This window comes from Hirundo rustica, chromosome 2 (genome assembly GCF_015227805.2).
Source record: "Hirundo rustica isolate bHirRus1 chromosome 2, bHirRus1.pri.v3, whole genome shotgun sequence".
NCBI classification, from domain to species: Eukaryota; Metazoa; Chordata; class Aves; order Passeriformes; family Hirundinidae; genus Hirundo; species Hirundo rustica.
Genome location: NC_053451.1, coordinates 21,306,844 through 21,323,686, shown reverse-complemented (window position 1 = coordinate 21,323,686; position 16,843 = coordinate 21,306,844). Strand labels below are relative to the sequence as shown.

The 16,843-nt window shown below is 40.4% G+C and overlaps 2 protein-coding genes across 7 annotated transcripts in view; one reads left to right on the top strand and one right to left on the bottom strand.

Annotated features, from left to right (window-relative positions):
* The window catches only part of CMSS1 (cms1 ribosomal small subunit homolog), a 222,888-nt gene that overhangs the window by 44,546 nt on the left and 161,499 nt on the right, over positions 1-16,843 (bottom strand). The gene's annotated exons all lie outside the window — the stretch shown is intronic.
* Positions 1-16,843, top strand: part of FILIP1L (filamin A interacting protein 1 like) — a 188,514-nt gene that overhangs the window by 12,184 nt on the left and 159,487 nt on the right. The window contains exon 2 of the mRNA XM_040089027.2: positions 8,957-9,062. The gene's annotated coding sequence lies outside the window, so the exon portion shown is untranslated. The remainder of the gene's footprint in view (positions 1-8,956; positions 9,063-16,843) is intronic.

Below are 16,843 nucleotides of genomic sequence, written 5' to 3'. Positions count from 1 at the left end.
GTGTAGGGTTGGAGCCAAGATCTGCCTGTTTATACAGGACAAAACAATTTAAATATACACTAGTAAGAGAGTTAGATTTTAATCACGCAAGACAGTATTCGTCCAAGCAAAAGCACAAGGGGAATACATTAAAAACCAAAAGAAAATAAACCCCCCAAAATGTGGCTGTTGAAAGAAAATTATGGTTGCATTTCACGTGAGAAATGTTGATACAGGAGTTCAGAGCTGCTGCCAAGGTTATGGTCATTCTGAATACATATTGGTCATTCAGCTTCTACCCACCAGATTTAAAGAATAAAACAATGTATAGGTTTGCATAGATCTGATACTTCATGTAAAATGAAACAAGTTGTTTGCTTTTTTTGTTGTCTTGTTTTTGTTAAAACCAACTACCATTCTGCATGTGTTTGGAAAAAGTCACATTTTTCAGGGGTCTTTTAATGAATTGTAGCAATTTATAAACCCATTTCAAAAATAAGTATTTAGAGGTCATGTAAGCAATGAAGTCAGAGAATGGCTGAGATCCAAGCATTGTGTAGACTGAATGACATGATCCTCCAGACATTTTTCTGCCCATGTGGTGCCATCAAAGAATTTTGGGGTTTTTTTTGTTTTTGTTTAAACATCATGACAAAAATTAGGAAGGAAATAGAAAGACATATGAGAACTGTGAAAAGAGACAGGAATAATGCAAGAGGGGCCATATTCCATCACTCAGCCATGGGCCAGCAGAAGAGAAGGAATGAGATAAGAAGAAAAATCAGAGCAGCAATGGCAGCCAAGTCTTTTCTTGGAAAGAGCTTAAGAACAAAAATAAAACAAAAAACAACCCTCACATTTCTCTTCAACATCAGCTACTCTCTGTACTCTCCTCTTCTCATCAGTTTGGACATGACTTTGACCAGGAAACAATTTTCAATTGCCCATTTGGACTGTGAGGTGCTTGAGGAAAGTGCTGAGGACTCGGCTGTCATGACATTAAATGTGGTTGGCAAAATACTCTGCTCTACTAATTACCTTTCCTCAATCAAAAAGCTTCCTGGGGGTGACCAAGGAAAAGGGGAAGGAGAAACACCACCTCACTGTTGATAAATTATCTGCCATTTCAGACCACTGGAAAACTCTAGAAAAGTGCTGCCTCTTGTCCAGTTTAAATACGAACACAAGAGACTGAGGCACCTTGATTTTGACAGCCACGCAAAGGATTCTTCTCTGGCCTGGCCACCAACCATGCCAGGTCTCTGTAGCAATTTGCAGCAATATCCTTCACTGGATTACACTGCTAAATTAGCTGCAGATGCTTCTGTAGTCAATCTTTCCTTAGCTGTGTGCTTCAGAAAAAAGGAACTGGAAAAGTCTGCTTCATCGGCTCTGTATCAGCCACAAAAAACTGCACGAAACCATGAAGCCAAGCGCAAACGCCCCTGGAGAATTCTGGAGCATCACTGTCACATCCCGATTTTACAGCTTCACCCACTCAGCTGAAAGGATGTGTAAAACCAACATTTCTGGGGACAAAGAAAATCTCATTTCATTCTTCTCTCATTACTGAAGTGTGGCTGAAACCTATTCTCAGAAAAGCCAAAAATAAATAAATGTTGGTCTGTGCAGGAAAATTTTAGCCTCAGAAGTGGAATTTCTCACAAGAACTGCTGAGCAGCTGAAGAGATAGGAAAGAATACTATTATTTCCCTCAGCTAAAGCAAATGCCAACATGATTCTATTGTCTCCCTTTAAGGTTCATGTACACAAAGGGAGGTGAGCCTATCAGCAAATAACAGACTAAATTATCACATGCCCATAAACCTCTCATCCTATAACTGCCATACACATGAATATCATCATGAAAGCAGATCCCATGCTCAAGGTGAAAGCCATCTAAGGCCTTCCTGTTAACTTAAGCTCCATTTCAGACGCTGAGGTGCTGTTTCTTAACAGCATGACACAAGCCATGGTGCTGACAGCAAGGCTGTTTCTGAGAAACACCACTGCACTTCCATGCCTCACTGTTCTCCTGTTCCTCAGGTTGACCTCCATATCTGAAAAGTTTGTTTGGTGTCCCAACTCATCCTATACCATGAGCTAAAACCCTTAAAGTTAAACCCTTAGTTCTTCATTTTGGGTTTAAGTCTGAGATTGAGAACCTGATAAAACCCAGGATACTCAAACTATGTCCTGCAACTACAAAATACAGTCCTTTCCCCAGCACCTTCTGAATACATACTGGAAAAAATACTACAAAGCTCATCAGAAACAAAAGCCAACTTTTCTACAGAAGAGTAGACTGAGATTTCAGAGGGCAGCCACAGCCTCTAGTGAAAGCAGATATGCCAGAGCACAGAACGGGAAGATGATTTTTCCCAAATCACAGGCCAAGTTAAATGGCAACACCAGGAACAGTATGCAAATCTTACTGATGTGGTCAAACATCTGCAAGCCCATGTGTGGCTTTTCTGCTTATTTATGTGTCTCTACATCTCGTTACTTTTCACATGCTGAATATGCAAGACTGAACTATGCTTTTCCCACACTTGGGAAGTGTTACATGTAACTGCTCATTATTTTCATGGAGTGGGAAACATACCTTTGAATACCCTTTGTTCATCTAAAATCCTGTGTCTTTATGCTTGCAGTTACCATATTTCTCTTAGGGTTACTAGAAATAGTACCATATTTCTCTTATTTCTGAAAGATCTTTGTGGTTAAATAGGGCAAATCCTCCCTGTCTCTTACTACTTCTAAGGTTGTTTCTCCAAGTGCCCACTGTGCTGAACTTGGGTTACAAGTTACATTATAAAAGAAAAAGCCACCAAGCATCCCCTATAGTCCTGGTGGCACATAAGCAGGGAAGCTCAAACAGGCAGGGAAAGAGAAGATGCTGTACTCCTATCCCCAGCTTTGTATGTGCAAAATCCCTGTTTCTCAGGACACTCTTGGTGATTCCTTGTCCCACACAGAGCCCACAATGCGGTTCCCACTGCACATCCCCTTTTCTTTGCTTCTTAGGGAATCAGGATTTATATACAACAACCACAATACGTCTGTGTGTATGTCTATGTCTGTGTGTTGATCCCAGAGCTTGTGTCTTGGCCCACAGACATTGAGCCAAGATTTGACAAAAAGCTGCAGAAAGCAAATTCCTGCAAGTTCTTACAAGTTTTGTGAAAACGGGCAGGAAAGCGATTCTATAATTATCTTTGTGAAAGGCGAGGTTGGCATGTGCAGTCCCAGAGAGAGGGGAGCATCCCAGCAAATTCCTCAACCATGGGAAAAGTATCCATTGAGACTCACAGTCAACCACTCAACACAAATTCATTGGCAAGTATGCATGTTCGACTCAGTGCTCAGAGAACTACTCATCTGGCTAGGCAGGCACTGCAAAACATGGCCATTTGAATGATTTATTCCATTCTTTCTTCTAAATCTTTCCCAGCATTGGATCAGGAGGGAGGAAACTGGTGGGTGACACACATTTGCTAGTGCAGCAAGGATCTTTATAAAAGCAGATATTGTATTTTCCAAATTAAATAGAGAAAAAAGCCAATGACAGGGTGTGGTAAGAAATCCTGTTTGTTTCTAAGCCTCTTTTCAAACACTTTGCATGCATGTACATTCAAAAACAGAACAGCATCCATACTTAAATAAGCACCAGAGTAGAGCCATTGCATCTGTCTTGGGGTAGCTAACTTTACTTTTTCAAGGTCTGTATTTCAGGGCACAAGTATCTATTGGTAATTATGATGACATATCCCCAGTCAGCACTGGCTGTGGCTGCTTAAATAAAAGAGGAAAGGGGAAGACTGAGCCCATCATCACCCTTACTCAAGTCATGCCCCTTTAGCTGCTCACACAGTTCAGCTGCACAAAGCAGCCTGGCAACGGCCCTTTACCCAGGCTGTTTACTGCTCACCCTGCTCGTGATGATCCAGGGCAGTCACTGAGCACAAGCAAGCCACTCACCTGGGAGATCTGCAGCCAGCTGGAGGAAGCAGGCAGTGACCTTTTTGGCCAGCAAAAACCACAGCAGGAAGACGGTGCTTGTACAAACCTTACCACGCCACATAAAACTTCCCCACTGGCGTAATAATGCGAGGGGAAACTATTTCCCACCCCAGCTCACTATGTGAGGATGCAGCCTCAGTACAAAGGGATGCATGAATTTCCAGGCTAAAAGAGTTGTGCCAGACCAGATATGCACACTTACGGAGTTCAATCCTGGGCAGGCACATTATCACACACGTTGCCCACAAAAGCAGCAGTGGTAACAGTACAGGAAGCGCAGAACTGAGGACAGGAGACTCAGACACGCCCAGAGGGTCTCATCAGTGAGAACTGAGCTGCGACACATTTTCTCTTGAATTTTCCTTGCCCCAGAAACTAACACAGTGTGGCAGGAGGGCTGTGGACTCCCTAGAGCTCTGTCCACCTACCCCAACTGCATCAAATCTTGCTACCTAATGCCACCATCTTCTCTCCACCCCACAGATAGCTTCCTTTCTTCCCCCCCTGGAACTCTGTTATTTTTCACAAGTCGAAATTACCAATACTGATAGAATTCTAACATGTCTTTTTTAAAAATTATTTTTAAAAAGTTTTATGATTGCACTATGTACTCCAACCCTCTCCACTCAATCCCTATCTATAGATCCTTCCATAGGAATTATTCCATTTGTTTTCTAGTTTCCCAGGTGCTGACATGACAGACCTTCAACCTGGTCTTGCTCAATCAGCAAAGGAGAGGTCAGTGAATTGGCAATAACAAAGTAATTGAGAGCCAGCAACAGGGAGGGGGAGCTCAGATATTCAACAATAATGTACTAGCACAATTGCATCCTTCCCTCCACAAAGACTCCAGCATAAATAAAAGCTTCAGGAACAGATCCTTCATCGTAATCTCCTAAGATTGTTTTGATCTGGTTACTTAAGCACAGTTTGATTCGCTTGCCTTCATCTGTGGCTGGGACATGCAACAGAAACAAAGAGCTGACGCCTGAGGTCTAAAGAAGAGACCAAAATACAACAGGCCCTACACATCTGTGAAACTTGTAATAGGCAATCAGGCAAGGGTCTGAGTTGAATCTCTCATCCCTGGTTTTCTGTTGCTTTCACATTCCCTGAGTCAACAGCCACCTCTCCTTTTAAGAATTTGGGATGAACACGCATTAATTGCCAGTTCTCACAGATGAGCTCACCTGGTCAGAGCACGGTGCTAAGAACACCCAGGCTGGGGGTTTGATCCCCATACAGGCCATCCACATAAGAGTTGGACTCGATGATCCTTGTGGGTCCTCTCCAACTCAGAGCATTCTGTGATGCAGGACTTACAGGGGCACAGCGCCTCTTCCACAGCATGCAATGGGAAAACCATTTCAGCAAAATTGCTCTGCCAAGGCTGGGTCATACAGTCAGTGAACAGGGGCTACAGGGATCCCCTGAGCCAGTCAGATCTCTTATGTGAGAAAAAGTGGGCCAGAAAAACATGTGTGGGAGGCAAGGGAACGGGAGAACACCTCTCCCCAGTAATATGAGATTTTGAAAAGGCTGACGTTTGACATAGAGAAAGGCTAGGCTGAAACATCTCTTTCTAAAAAAACTCTCCATGCATAGCAACATGAAACTCCTGAGTGAGAAGTTCAACAAAACACAAACTTTTTTTTAGCAGGGAGAGCCTTGTTAGCTCACCAGTACATGGGAATCTATATGAAAGAAAAAAGCAGCAAAGTATTTTTAAAACATCAATTTAAATCCAGACCAGATCTCCCTCCTCAGTAAGGCTTCAGTGTAGTTGCTCCTGTTAGTGAGGGACTGGAAGTGGTGATATTTCAGGCCTGTTCTTCAGCAGTGCTCTACAAGCCCTGGCTCTGAAGCCAGCCTGCCAATCACCCACCTTGCTCTGTTTGCACACAAACCCAAGTCGAGTAACCTGAGGAGACATTAGCAACTCAACACTCACCGCAGTTTCATGCCGTGGTCTGACCAAGTGGCACAAGCTCTTAACCACAGCATGCTGTGCACGCTAATCCCTCCTTGATAGTTCATGTCAGCTCCCACTGTGAATCAGCACGGAGAGCAATGGATTCCGGCTTAACGAGTGCACTCAATTGCACTTGCACTTTTTGGACTGAGAGGGATTATCATTCCTACCTACATTACACAATGATCCTGACTACAGTCCATCAACATCCTCCAAATGGTGCCTTAGCAGGGCATATGTGCAGCTGGGGGGTCCCAGCAGAGACTGCCTGAACAGCTCAGCCATTCCCTTCAGGGGAAAACACCGAAGGAGCTGATGTCATTCACACTTCACCTGACTGTGTAGAGCCAACCACAAGACAACAGTGACACTTTAGAAGAAGCGTTCAGGACATGCTTTTCACTACCACAGTCAATCCAAACCCAGCATCGCTGCCTCCACCTTATCCCCCTATGCAAGAGTTCAAAAAGCTAAAACATGTGGATGATGAAAACACTCCATTGGGATCTGGAATATGCTGAACACCGGGAAAGAACATGAAGTTAGATATTTTCTGTATCCAGAAGTATATTTTCATGACATATTAGACTTCCTAATTTTTATACTTCTTTGAAATTCAGGTCCAGAGTGAGGTGAGGCCCCAAGGCAGTGGGCAGAGAAATGCGTACAGCCAATATGGCACAGGGTAACAATTCCTTTGACTTGCCCATCCAGAAAGGGCAGATACTTTGAGAGGTACCCACAGCCTGATTGGAGGAAACTTGTGGATACAAACCTGTCCCAAGCAAGGCTGCTCCTCACTCATCCAGACTGGGAGCAGGTCTTTCAAACACTCAATAAAGAGCAAAGCATTTGGAAGCACGACTGCTCTTAATGGATGTGCCAAGAAACTAAGAGTTCTGCTGTTATGGAGGGAGTCAGTTATCTGCAGACAAGATACAGTGCAGGATCACTTCTAAAACAGAGTCAGTTACTTCCTTCCAACTGGTATCTGAAATCTGCCAACCAACCATGAGAAAAGTATTCAAGAGAAAAAATAGGGGAGCACAAACATGGGGATTAGCTGGAAAAATAGATTGCCTTTTGTTTATTACCATTGCTATTTTTAATTGCAAGTGGAATCAGAATACATTCTCCTAGTGATAATGTAATTTAAGCCGTGTGTTATTCAGCATTGTGTTGAATCAATATTCTGCAAAATGTTAACTTCCATGCCAAGTTCATCCCTCTATCCCATCCCCAATATACTTGTTCCAAAAAACTCACTATATTTAATCCCAAAGTTTATAAAGCAGATAACAAAAGCTATTGCAGTCAACTCTAGAGAATTACTTGCCCAGTTCTCTTGAAATCTCTATGGAAACTCCTGCTGGTGTAATATTTAAGACTTTAGTCCCTAAAGCAACATTTTCCATATGACCTCAGACCTAAAGCTACCTAAGTTGCATCAAACTGCTCCGACATGTTGACGCTGGCATAAGCTCAAGTTCTTTAAAAATACAGTTAAGATGTGCAATAAATAGAGAACAATGAAGTCACCACATGAGAAAAAAAATTCAAAAGTTACCGATCAGAAAAAGCAAGGCAGATCTTGCACAGAAACATGAGCAACCATTTCAAAGAGTGGCTGAGTGCCCTCCTCTCTCAGAGCTTGCTCAGCCATTATGCTCTTAAAAGTACTGCATGTCACCCTTCAGTTCTGTCAATATGCTATAGATCAAGGATGGAGACACAGGTTAATATACAACCCAAGGGAGGTGAATATATTTGAAATTCCATCTGATCCTCATCAAAGGAAAAAATTCTTCACCCTTACTTCAGAGTGCAGGAAGTTACCAAATGCCCCTGAGGACAATGGCTGCCCTTCTGCAAATAAGGCCTTCCCCCCCGGAGCGACACCATCAGCTCCAGGTGGACTGTATGGGTTCTCCATGGGATCTTCACCTTTCAATAGTGGCTTACAACCAAGAATGTTACTATTGAAGAACAAGGGCGGAAGGGCTGAAGCCCAAGATAAGTAAGCCGCAGGGCTGACCTCATCTGCTGTTCCCGAGGGCATTGCATTTAGGATCGCATGAAGTTCCTGAGACAGCATATGAAAAACAGACATTGAGGTTTTACTATTCATAGGCAGGAAGTAAACAACATTTAGCAGGAATTAAAACCACTTATTCAGAGAAATTTAAAACACAAACGCCACATAGAAATCATGCTGGGGTTAAAGCAGTACTTTGATCCAATGAGGGAGCACAAGAGGAACAGGCCACAAGAAAGTCCACACTTGCAGTGCACACACACACATACACCTGTGAAGGTATAGAGAGAACTAGAGATGCAGGTATCCAATGTTCTTCAAGAAACATGGCCACTACATTAAAACACTAGAATCTGAACCATTAGTTTGGTTCAGATCCGCTCGCAGAGAAGTCAGTAGAAGAAAAACAGCAACAAAAACCTCCAAAACAAGCAACACATTTCAGGGGGCAGAAAATCAAACTCCTCATGAGCACTTCTGAAAGTCCCCATCCTATGTGCATGCTCTGCTGAGAACAACCTGTGTGAGCTGTCAAAATATTTCAGCTTTTGTCCACTTTGAGGTCTGTCCCATACAGATGAGTCTCCCATGAGTTTCCCCCTTAATACGTGTATGCCTTTAAATATTCCCTAATACTGAAGCTTATACTTCTAACATGCTGCAGACATTCAGGGGAAATTAACTGGGAAATAAAAGGTTTTAGAAACATCAACAATACCGAAAAAAAGCAGAAGATAAATATGATGGGCCCAGAATTTCACACCTATCACTGCAACAAGCCACGTTCTTTTAGTCAAATATTTTCATTTTTTTTCCTACAGTGATGACCTCAAGGACATCTATCTCTAGGCCTTAAATCACAGGGACCTCAGCTGTCTGAGCTGCAGCCTTAGGACCCATAGATGAAGGCAGCTGGCATTGTTCTCCATTCATCTTGTCTGTTACAGGCTCGTGTGGACTGCACTGCAAGCAACACAAGTCCTGTATTGATCGATCGGTCCCCTGCCACCAAACTGGCCTTGAGATCAACTTAAACCAGAAGAACCATATCAGGTAAACATCACAGAGCAACTGTTCCAAGGAAAAGGGTTAGACAGATATGCAGTGATCTCCCCTAAGTATTTCTCTCCCCCACACTGCCCACCCCAGAATGCTCAATTTGTTCCAAGCAGTTGGGGACTACTGAATACTCAGTGCTCTGAGATCAACATTTTTGTGTTTTCTTCCCTTAGAGGCAAATTAATAACTAAGGAAGAAATAATTTTGAAAGTACAACACTCAGTGCTTATATAATGTCAGCAACTCAAAGAGGTGCATGTACTTTTTAATGTACTTAATCAATCACAGTTCTAGAAAACTGGACATGCCTCTACTCGGTCTTTTACAATAGATACCAGTTTTTAGCAAAAAAAAAAAAAAAAAATTGTCTTTTCCAGTACCAAAAAGTCATACTTTTTAGGACCTTAGAAAGGAAGAAAACCAGCTTTTGGTCAATTGCATCTAATGCAGCCAAAGTCTCACATTCAGCTAATAAAAAAAATTCTCTTGATTTAGCCAAGCTGTACTCCACTGATATCTGGGTATTATTCTGGTGCTAGAAACACTTAATTCCTAAAAACCTGGAATTCTATTCAAAAGCTATTAGGATACATGAATCTTAAGTGACAGGTACACCACCAGAGGACAAAAAACCTCCTGGCTTTGAGTCCACACATTAAAAACAGTAGGTTCTGCAAGAGAATAGACACATACTCCAGGGCCAACTTGCTGCTCTGCTTTGCCCCCCTGGCTTTACAATTCTACATATAACTGAAATAAACCCAGCTCAAAGCACCATTGTGAAAACTCAATGTACTCAAAATTTGCTCCATTTACAAGCTCTCATGTCCTAAGAGAAGGGCATAGAACACAATAAAAATATTAGGAATTGGGTTTTAGGAACTGTGATCTCAGAGATGAGAACAGAACAATTTCAACTGAAGTCAATGGAATTATACCCACAGACATGAGATCACAACGTGGCACTCAACAAATACCTTCAATCATAAAATCCCCAGATGCAATGCCTGTGGCCAACATTTATATTAGCCACACGTGCATTACCCTGAAAGAAGGTTTTAATTATTTTTATAGTGAGATAATGTTCCCTCGACGATCCTAAAGTCTAGTAGCATGTAGCAATTAAATTTCATTCTTGAGAAGACAATAGCAAACATCTGCTACTTTGAATCTATACAAAAATTAACAATTTTTCCATTTCTTCACAATAACATTGACTTTTCCACAATATCATAAAAGCTACTGACAAGCTACATAAAGAAATTTGAGGAGAAAGCAGGGGAAAGTCTTCTCTGGGGCCAAGCACAAACTGGAAGTTTTACACTTTGCCAGTTGCAAGAAAAATGAGAAAGAAAACACTTCATTCTGTAATAAAATATCAGCTAACACACTTAGCAGAAGGAAACACATTCTTCACCAGCCAAATCTGACTTTCATTCAGTGAACTAAAAATACATCTAGAGAGGTTTGTTAATATGGCTGACCTCAAAATTTGGAACTTCCTTCCTTCCAGATGCAAAACAGCACAAAATTATGCATTTTCAGGTAAGGATCCAAGGGCCCCTCTACTGTGTATTCCCCACAGAAGTTAATCACAAGCCCAACTGAACACAGTCAGTGCCTGAAACTGCGGAAACACTGTTATCCCCATGTATGGATAGAATATTAGCAATTAGTCTCCTGTGTGTTTTCTAGGATACACTTTACAGAGAACATGCTTCTTCCCTACTACACATAGTTTAGAGTTGCAGTTGTTCGACTTACCAAATTTAAAACATAAGCTAGCCCATTAGGACAAATTCCTGTGATGAGCTGATTTTACATGGCCAATAATGTATTCATCTTACACCGTCAGGGATCAAGAGTGCCAGCAGGACTCTCCAAGCACAGGAACACTAAGGGATAGAACCCCAGCAGCTTTCCTTCTTGGGTGACCCTTAACATTAATCCAACATAATGTGCTTACAGCACTCCCAAGTACCTATGTGTAATAATTTGGGAGATTATTCTCTGTTCTGTAGTTTATCTTCCAAATAATTTACAGGTTTGGATTTTTTTTTTTATAACTTCAGGATAGATAGTGAGTGGCTCAATAGCTCCCCTCAGTTTTTGGCTATGTTTGTAGAGGCCAGTAAAAGGAACTGCTCTAAAGTGGGCACACATATTTAAATTAAAAGGAAATTCATGAGATCCTACCCTTGACTGTCTGAAGAATACCTTCAGCTGTTTTGATACATGTGGGGGTCTATATAAAACCACTTGGAAGCAAAAATTTCATCCCAAACCAGAAATGGCACTTCTGTTATTGGCATGGTGGTGTGGAATGTGGAGTTTCAAATAATGCAGTCATTAGGAATAGCAGACATCTCAAAGACAAAATCTAAATAAATGGACTAAATTTTTCTATAGCCACTGACAAAGAAAGTGAGTATAATTGTGTGGGAACAAAGCAACAGTACAGCTATTACTCAGTGTATAAGCCCTGAGCAACTCAGTTTCATTATGCAATGTTTAATTCAGAGGAGTAAGACAGTCCCTGCATCTGAAAAATTTAATCCAAACCAAATTAAAATCACAGGGCAATGTAGCAAGCAGTTTAAAACACATTCTAAATAAAAATGCAGAAAATGGATGTCTGTCTTAAAAGTGACAAGGATGTACAGTTCGATGGGTTTTGTTTAACTGCTTAATTTTGAGGCCAAGCCTCATTTGAATATTTATTTCACTCAAACTACAGATGAGGAAAAATATATTCATACAGTCTATAACACTCTTGTGTATAGCTACTGCTTTCTTGTAACAGGGCTGCTTCACTCTACTTTTAACTTGCCTTTGAACTCCATCTCCTTAAGATGCCTTTGCAGTAAAAAGAGATGGTCAAGTTTGCAGACTGTCTTGATGTTACATGTAAAGAGGAGCTCTTCACAGCTGGCTCACAGTAACACCCTCTGATCACTCCTTGGCAACAGCTGTGGACATCCACCACCTCTGTCAGCCATGAAAAACAAGAGGTGGGGGAAAAAGCCTACAGGTTAATTTGGTGGGGTTTTTATCTTTCATTCAGAGGTGACAAAGAGACACAGCTCATTATGTCTAAGACAGTACACGGCTCTGAGCTGCTTGTCACATAAAACCAGTAAATTGCCTTCCTAAACAAGGAGCACTTACCTAAATAAATTGTAGGCTAGAAACGTCTTGCATCACCATGTCAGGACTTTTAGGTCATGCAGGCAGGCAAGTGCATTCAAAGCCAGGTAGGCAAATGTCTGATTTATGTTTCAAAAACTTAAACAATGTAGTTATTTCACAAACCTTTTTCTAGTGCAACATCTTAGTTGGTTCATCCAGTTAAAAGGCTCCAGGATGAAACTGTGATACTGTGAAAGAAGTACATTGCCATCCATTTTGTTAGGAAGGACGATGAAGACATAGGAGAACACCCAAAAAAGCAGTAAAGGAAGCTCTACTGTATGTAATAATCATACCAGCTCTCCATCACTGTGTAATTTAGTATAAAAGTGGTTCTTGTTTCCTCCTTAGTTTCTCATCCTGCATCTGGCAACTTTTCCCATCCATTGTGAATGATCCTGATCATTCACAACTCTCTCACACCTCAATCTTATTGAGTCTTTACTGTGCCTTTGACTTAAATAGGAATTTTGCTATTGGTGCAAAGAAATCCTGACCGAAGTCTTCAAATAGCGCCAATACATATGCCTATGGCTAAATAAAATAAATGTGAAAAATGAGGCAATACAGCAGTTAGATCCATTACATGCTCTTGCAGTGACTAATAATTTCTTTTGTGTTTCAGAAGATTTTTTAAGAGTCAACTGAAGCATGAGAAAATATTTAATGTGATTTTCCAAAGCACTGTATTTCTGAAGCTCTGCCAGTCATGCAATAGATTGAACAGAGCATTACAATGTATGCTCACTGTAACCACAGGGATTCTATGACACAGGTTATTTAAAGCCTCGTGAGATTCATTTACAATTCTAGGTAAAGCAACTGTCTGAAGCTGTGTTTCAAAAACCAGAGTGCAAATTTCACAGCCTCTAGTTCCAGCAATTCACATCCTATAAAATATTCAGAATTTTTATCTTTTGCAGAATAGCTGGAATCCCATGCTCTTGCAAGACAATTTACATATTTTTTTCTCCTAAACAATAAAAAATAACAAGAGCTGTTAGCAGGTTGGAAGAGGGTCAACAAAACTAGTGTCATGGGCTTTTTATTTCCTCTCTTTCAAACTCCATGGGGAGTCTAATGATCAAAACTTAGCAAAGTGCATAAGTATGTTGTGTAACAGGATTGTCAGATCTCTTGGCTTCAAACTAAAAAGACTATAAACCAAAATTCCTGTTATGGCTATTTCTTGATGTTTGGTGGTCTGTTACGCATTCCCAATACAGATAGTGATTTTCATCCTCTTGCCATTAAGATTTTCTCATTAAGAGGTATTGCTGCAATACTTCCGTGAAATTACTGTATTTGGGGATTTTTCTTCTGGAAGGAATGTAACAGAATAACTAATGTGTCTATCAATTTCCATTCTCTTGGTTAAAAGTGGAAGGGACGAATTTTAACCACTTGCTTGCTTTGGCTAGCACATTGACAAAATGTCATAGAATCACGGAATCATTTAGGTTGGAAACAGCCTTTGTGTTCGATCCACTCAGAGCATTTCCACAGTGGAAGAAGCTCCATCTACTTCTGTCCACAGAGACCTGTCTGGATGGACAGTGCAGACCCACAACAAACATCTGAAATAAAGCTGGGTCTTCCTAGAAACACCTGAACTAACATTTCAGTGCTGATCCCCAAGAAAAGGGAAAGCAGACAAATTTGAAGCATATTTTGTACTTATGCTTAAGCAATTCCTGGTTGAAGCTTAAAAAGCTGGTTTTGATCAATGAAGTTCTCAGTGCTACATTAAGGAATGCCTTGCCTTTCTTTGTCTGATGAGATGGCCTAAGACTTGCCACAGCAGAGACAATCTTTCCAAAGCTTTCCTTATTAAATGCTTCATCTATTTGGAGGGGTTATCTGTACAGTAACCCAGCGCTGTGGACTACAACCAGTGACCAGCAAACAGTTTTGAGCTTCACCAGTGTGACTAAGAAAGGAGTCCGGCCTAAGTGCCATAAGCACCATAAGCCAAATCTTAGTCACACGGAATTCAATGGCAAACTTCCCGCTGATTTTGTGGAATTCAGAACTTACTTCCTAGACACAGACACTTATCTATTAAAAAAAAAAGAAGGAATCTGACATTAGACTTCTTCAATATATGTGCTCAGGTAAAGCTTTTTGCTACATTTTCACAAGCACCTAATGTTGAAACTTTTCTTCCAAAATTAAAATGTCACATCCTTTGGTATTTATTTAGTATTCTACCTTCCCACTCTTGGTATTTTACAAGCAGATCTCAGCATCATAAACCAACACACCACATATAAATACACACCACATCAGATATAGCAGATTTCTCTCAAAGAAAGTGAGTTCACAAATTCTGAGGTCAGTTGAGTAGTTTTTCCTCTAAATAGCTAAGTCAGACTTTCCCCTAGTAAATGTAAAGTAGCATTTTAGATCTTCACGTATCACTTGAACATAACATTATTTCTTAACTTCTTAGAGAAAATACTGGCGCTTAAGAAGCTTAACAACACAGACCTAAATCCCCTGAAATCAAAATGACCAAAACAAGAAACTCAATCAGGAAATTAAGTAAGTTCCTAAATTTCTGCACATGGCTGGACTTGCCTCAACAGGCCTTAAATGCACCTGCAAAATATAAATGAAAGTTAGCTAGATAATCTTGTAACCATAACTGCAAATTTTAGTGCATATTTTGAATAGTTACTTGCTTCCAAAAGATGCTAGTATTTATTTTAGCTGTTTCATTTAGAAGTTTCTTTCTACCACTTCTCCAGAAGAAAACAGAATTCCTTGATTTTGGTTATTTGCCCTGAAAACTGGGGTAATTTATTTCAAAGTCAGTCAAGCTGTGTCTGTTTTGTGGAGAGACAACTAACATCAATTGTACACTACAAACCAACCAACTGACCGCTACTGGGTTTATAATTTCTCATATTTTAACACACTGAAGGCAAAACACTTCAGGTAGAATATTAAAAAGCCAAAAATCAACTCATCCCAATGAGATGGTTTAATTTTGGTACTAGTCAGTGGTAACTGAAGTGCAGAAGTGTTTCAAGCAAATTTTTAATTATGCAGGTAAACTGGGAAAAGATAACCAGAAAGAACTAAAACATAAATCAAGCCAACCATGTATAAAATTAAGATAAAGAACACACATGCCATATTATCCTTTGAAAACACCCAAGGGGCCAGATTTCTGCAAGAAGCAGTGCAGGTTTTAAGGAGCAGTGGGCACTGTCATTAGATGAATCCTTACTCTGCACTTACACCTTCCACAACTATTTGATGCACCAGAAGGTGTTGGGAGTAGCTGTGGTCTTGCTAATCCAAAACCCATGCAATCATCAGAGTTAAATGAGAGCTGACTAACATAATAAGGAGTTAACCCTTTAAGTAAGATGTTGTAGAGTTCCTCCTCGAGGGATTTCTTAATTGTTATAAAAACAATGTTCTAAGTCCAGCTTCCGTTGGTAGAATAAAAACAAATGCTGCTTCAGTTACCAAATTTAATGGTTTTAGTATCATTGTAATGACAGGCTCCAAAATAACACTTTTCCAGAGGTCATGGCTCACAGATTCCAGGCAATCCATCATCAAAACCTTTCAAAAGTAGGAGCCAAATTTAACTTCAGCACCTGATAGGACAGTATTAAACAGACAGACTGGCACTAAAGGATTATTACCTAGGAGCTTACACAAAGCCCTCAAAAACGTGTGTGTTATCATAAATCATACTTAGGCATCTCATGTGATCTCAGCAAGCAAGCATGGGTGAGTTCACCTCATATGGCACTAAAATCAATGCTGCAGATTTACTGCTTCCTTCTCCTAAAGTAATGATGAAAGCCATTCTTCTTCCATATTACTTCCTCCACTGAGCTCTTCAGGCTATTGTCTTCTGCTGTAGACACAGAACTTCAGCCTTGCCCATTTATTTGCCCTAAAACACAGAAACTGATCCATCTTCTGCAGCTGCTAGCTTGTTCAAACCACAATTTAGATTTTTATCTGCCTCATCAGATTTCCCCTTTGGTGATACCTGAGTAATTAATTTTATTTTCTCCACACAAGCCTGTTTTTTTCCCATCTTTTTTCTAATTAAACTTTCACAAGTTTTTCAAATGGAGGAAAAGCCAAGCTAGAAAATTGTTCTGGGGCAAGGGAACTGCTTTTAATTTTAACTTTTAAAAATGCATGATATATGGGTCTTCCAAACGAGTAAGATTTTAAAATGCAAAGAAAGTAATTGTGATTAACAGATGGTTTTACAAGAGCAGCGGTGAATAAAACCTAGCCACTAGGCAAATTCTAACAAGCCAAATTGACCAATTATAAAGGAAAGAGGTGATGGCATCCAGCTGCAAAATAAGCACCACTTTTTAGAAATTTTCTTTTAAACAATCTTTGGAATTTATTGTCAGATTTTATTTGCATCTTTTGCACTGAACTTTATGATGGTGTCCGTCGAGAGATGAAAGTTGTGATGTAGTGTTACTAATCCTCTTACCCAAATATTTTGGACACTGATTACAGCATTATGAGAAACACTCAAAACTCCAAGGCACAGGGGCATAAAAATGTTACTAAAGGCCATCCCTTCATAGGGG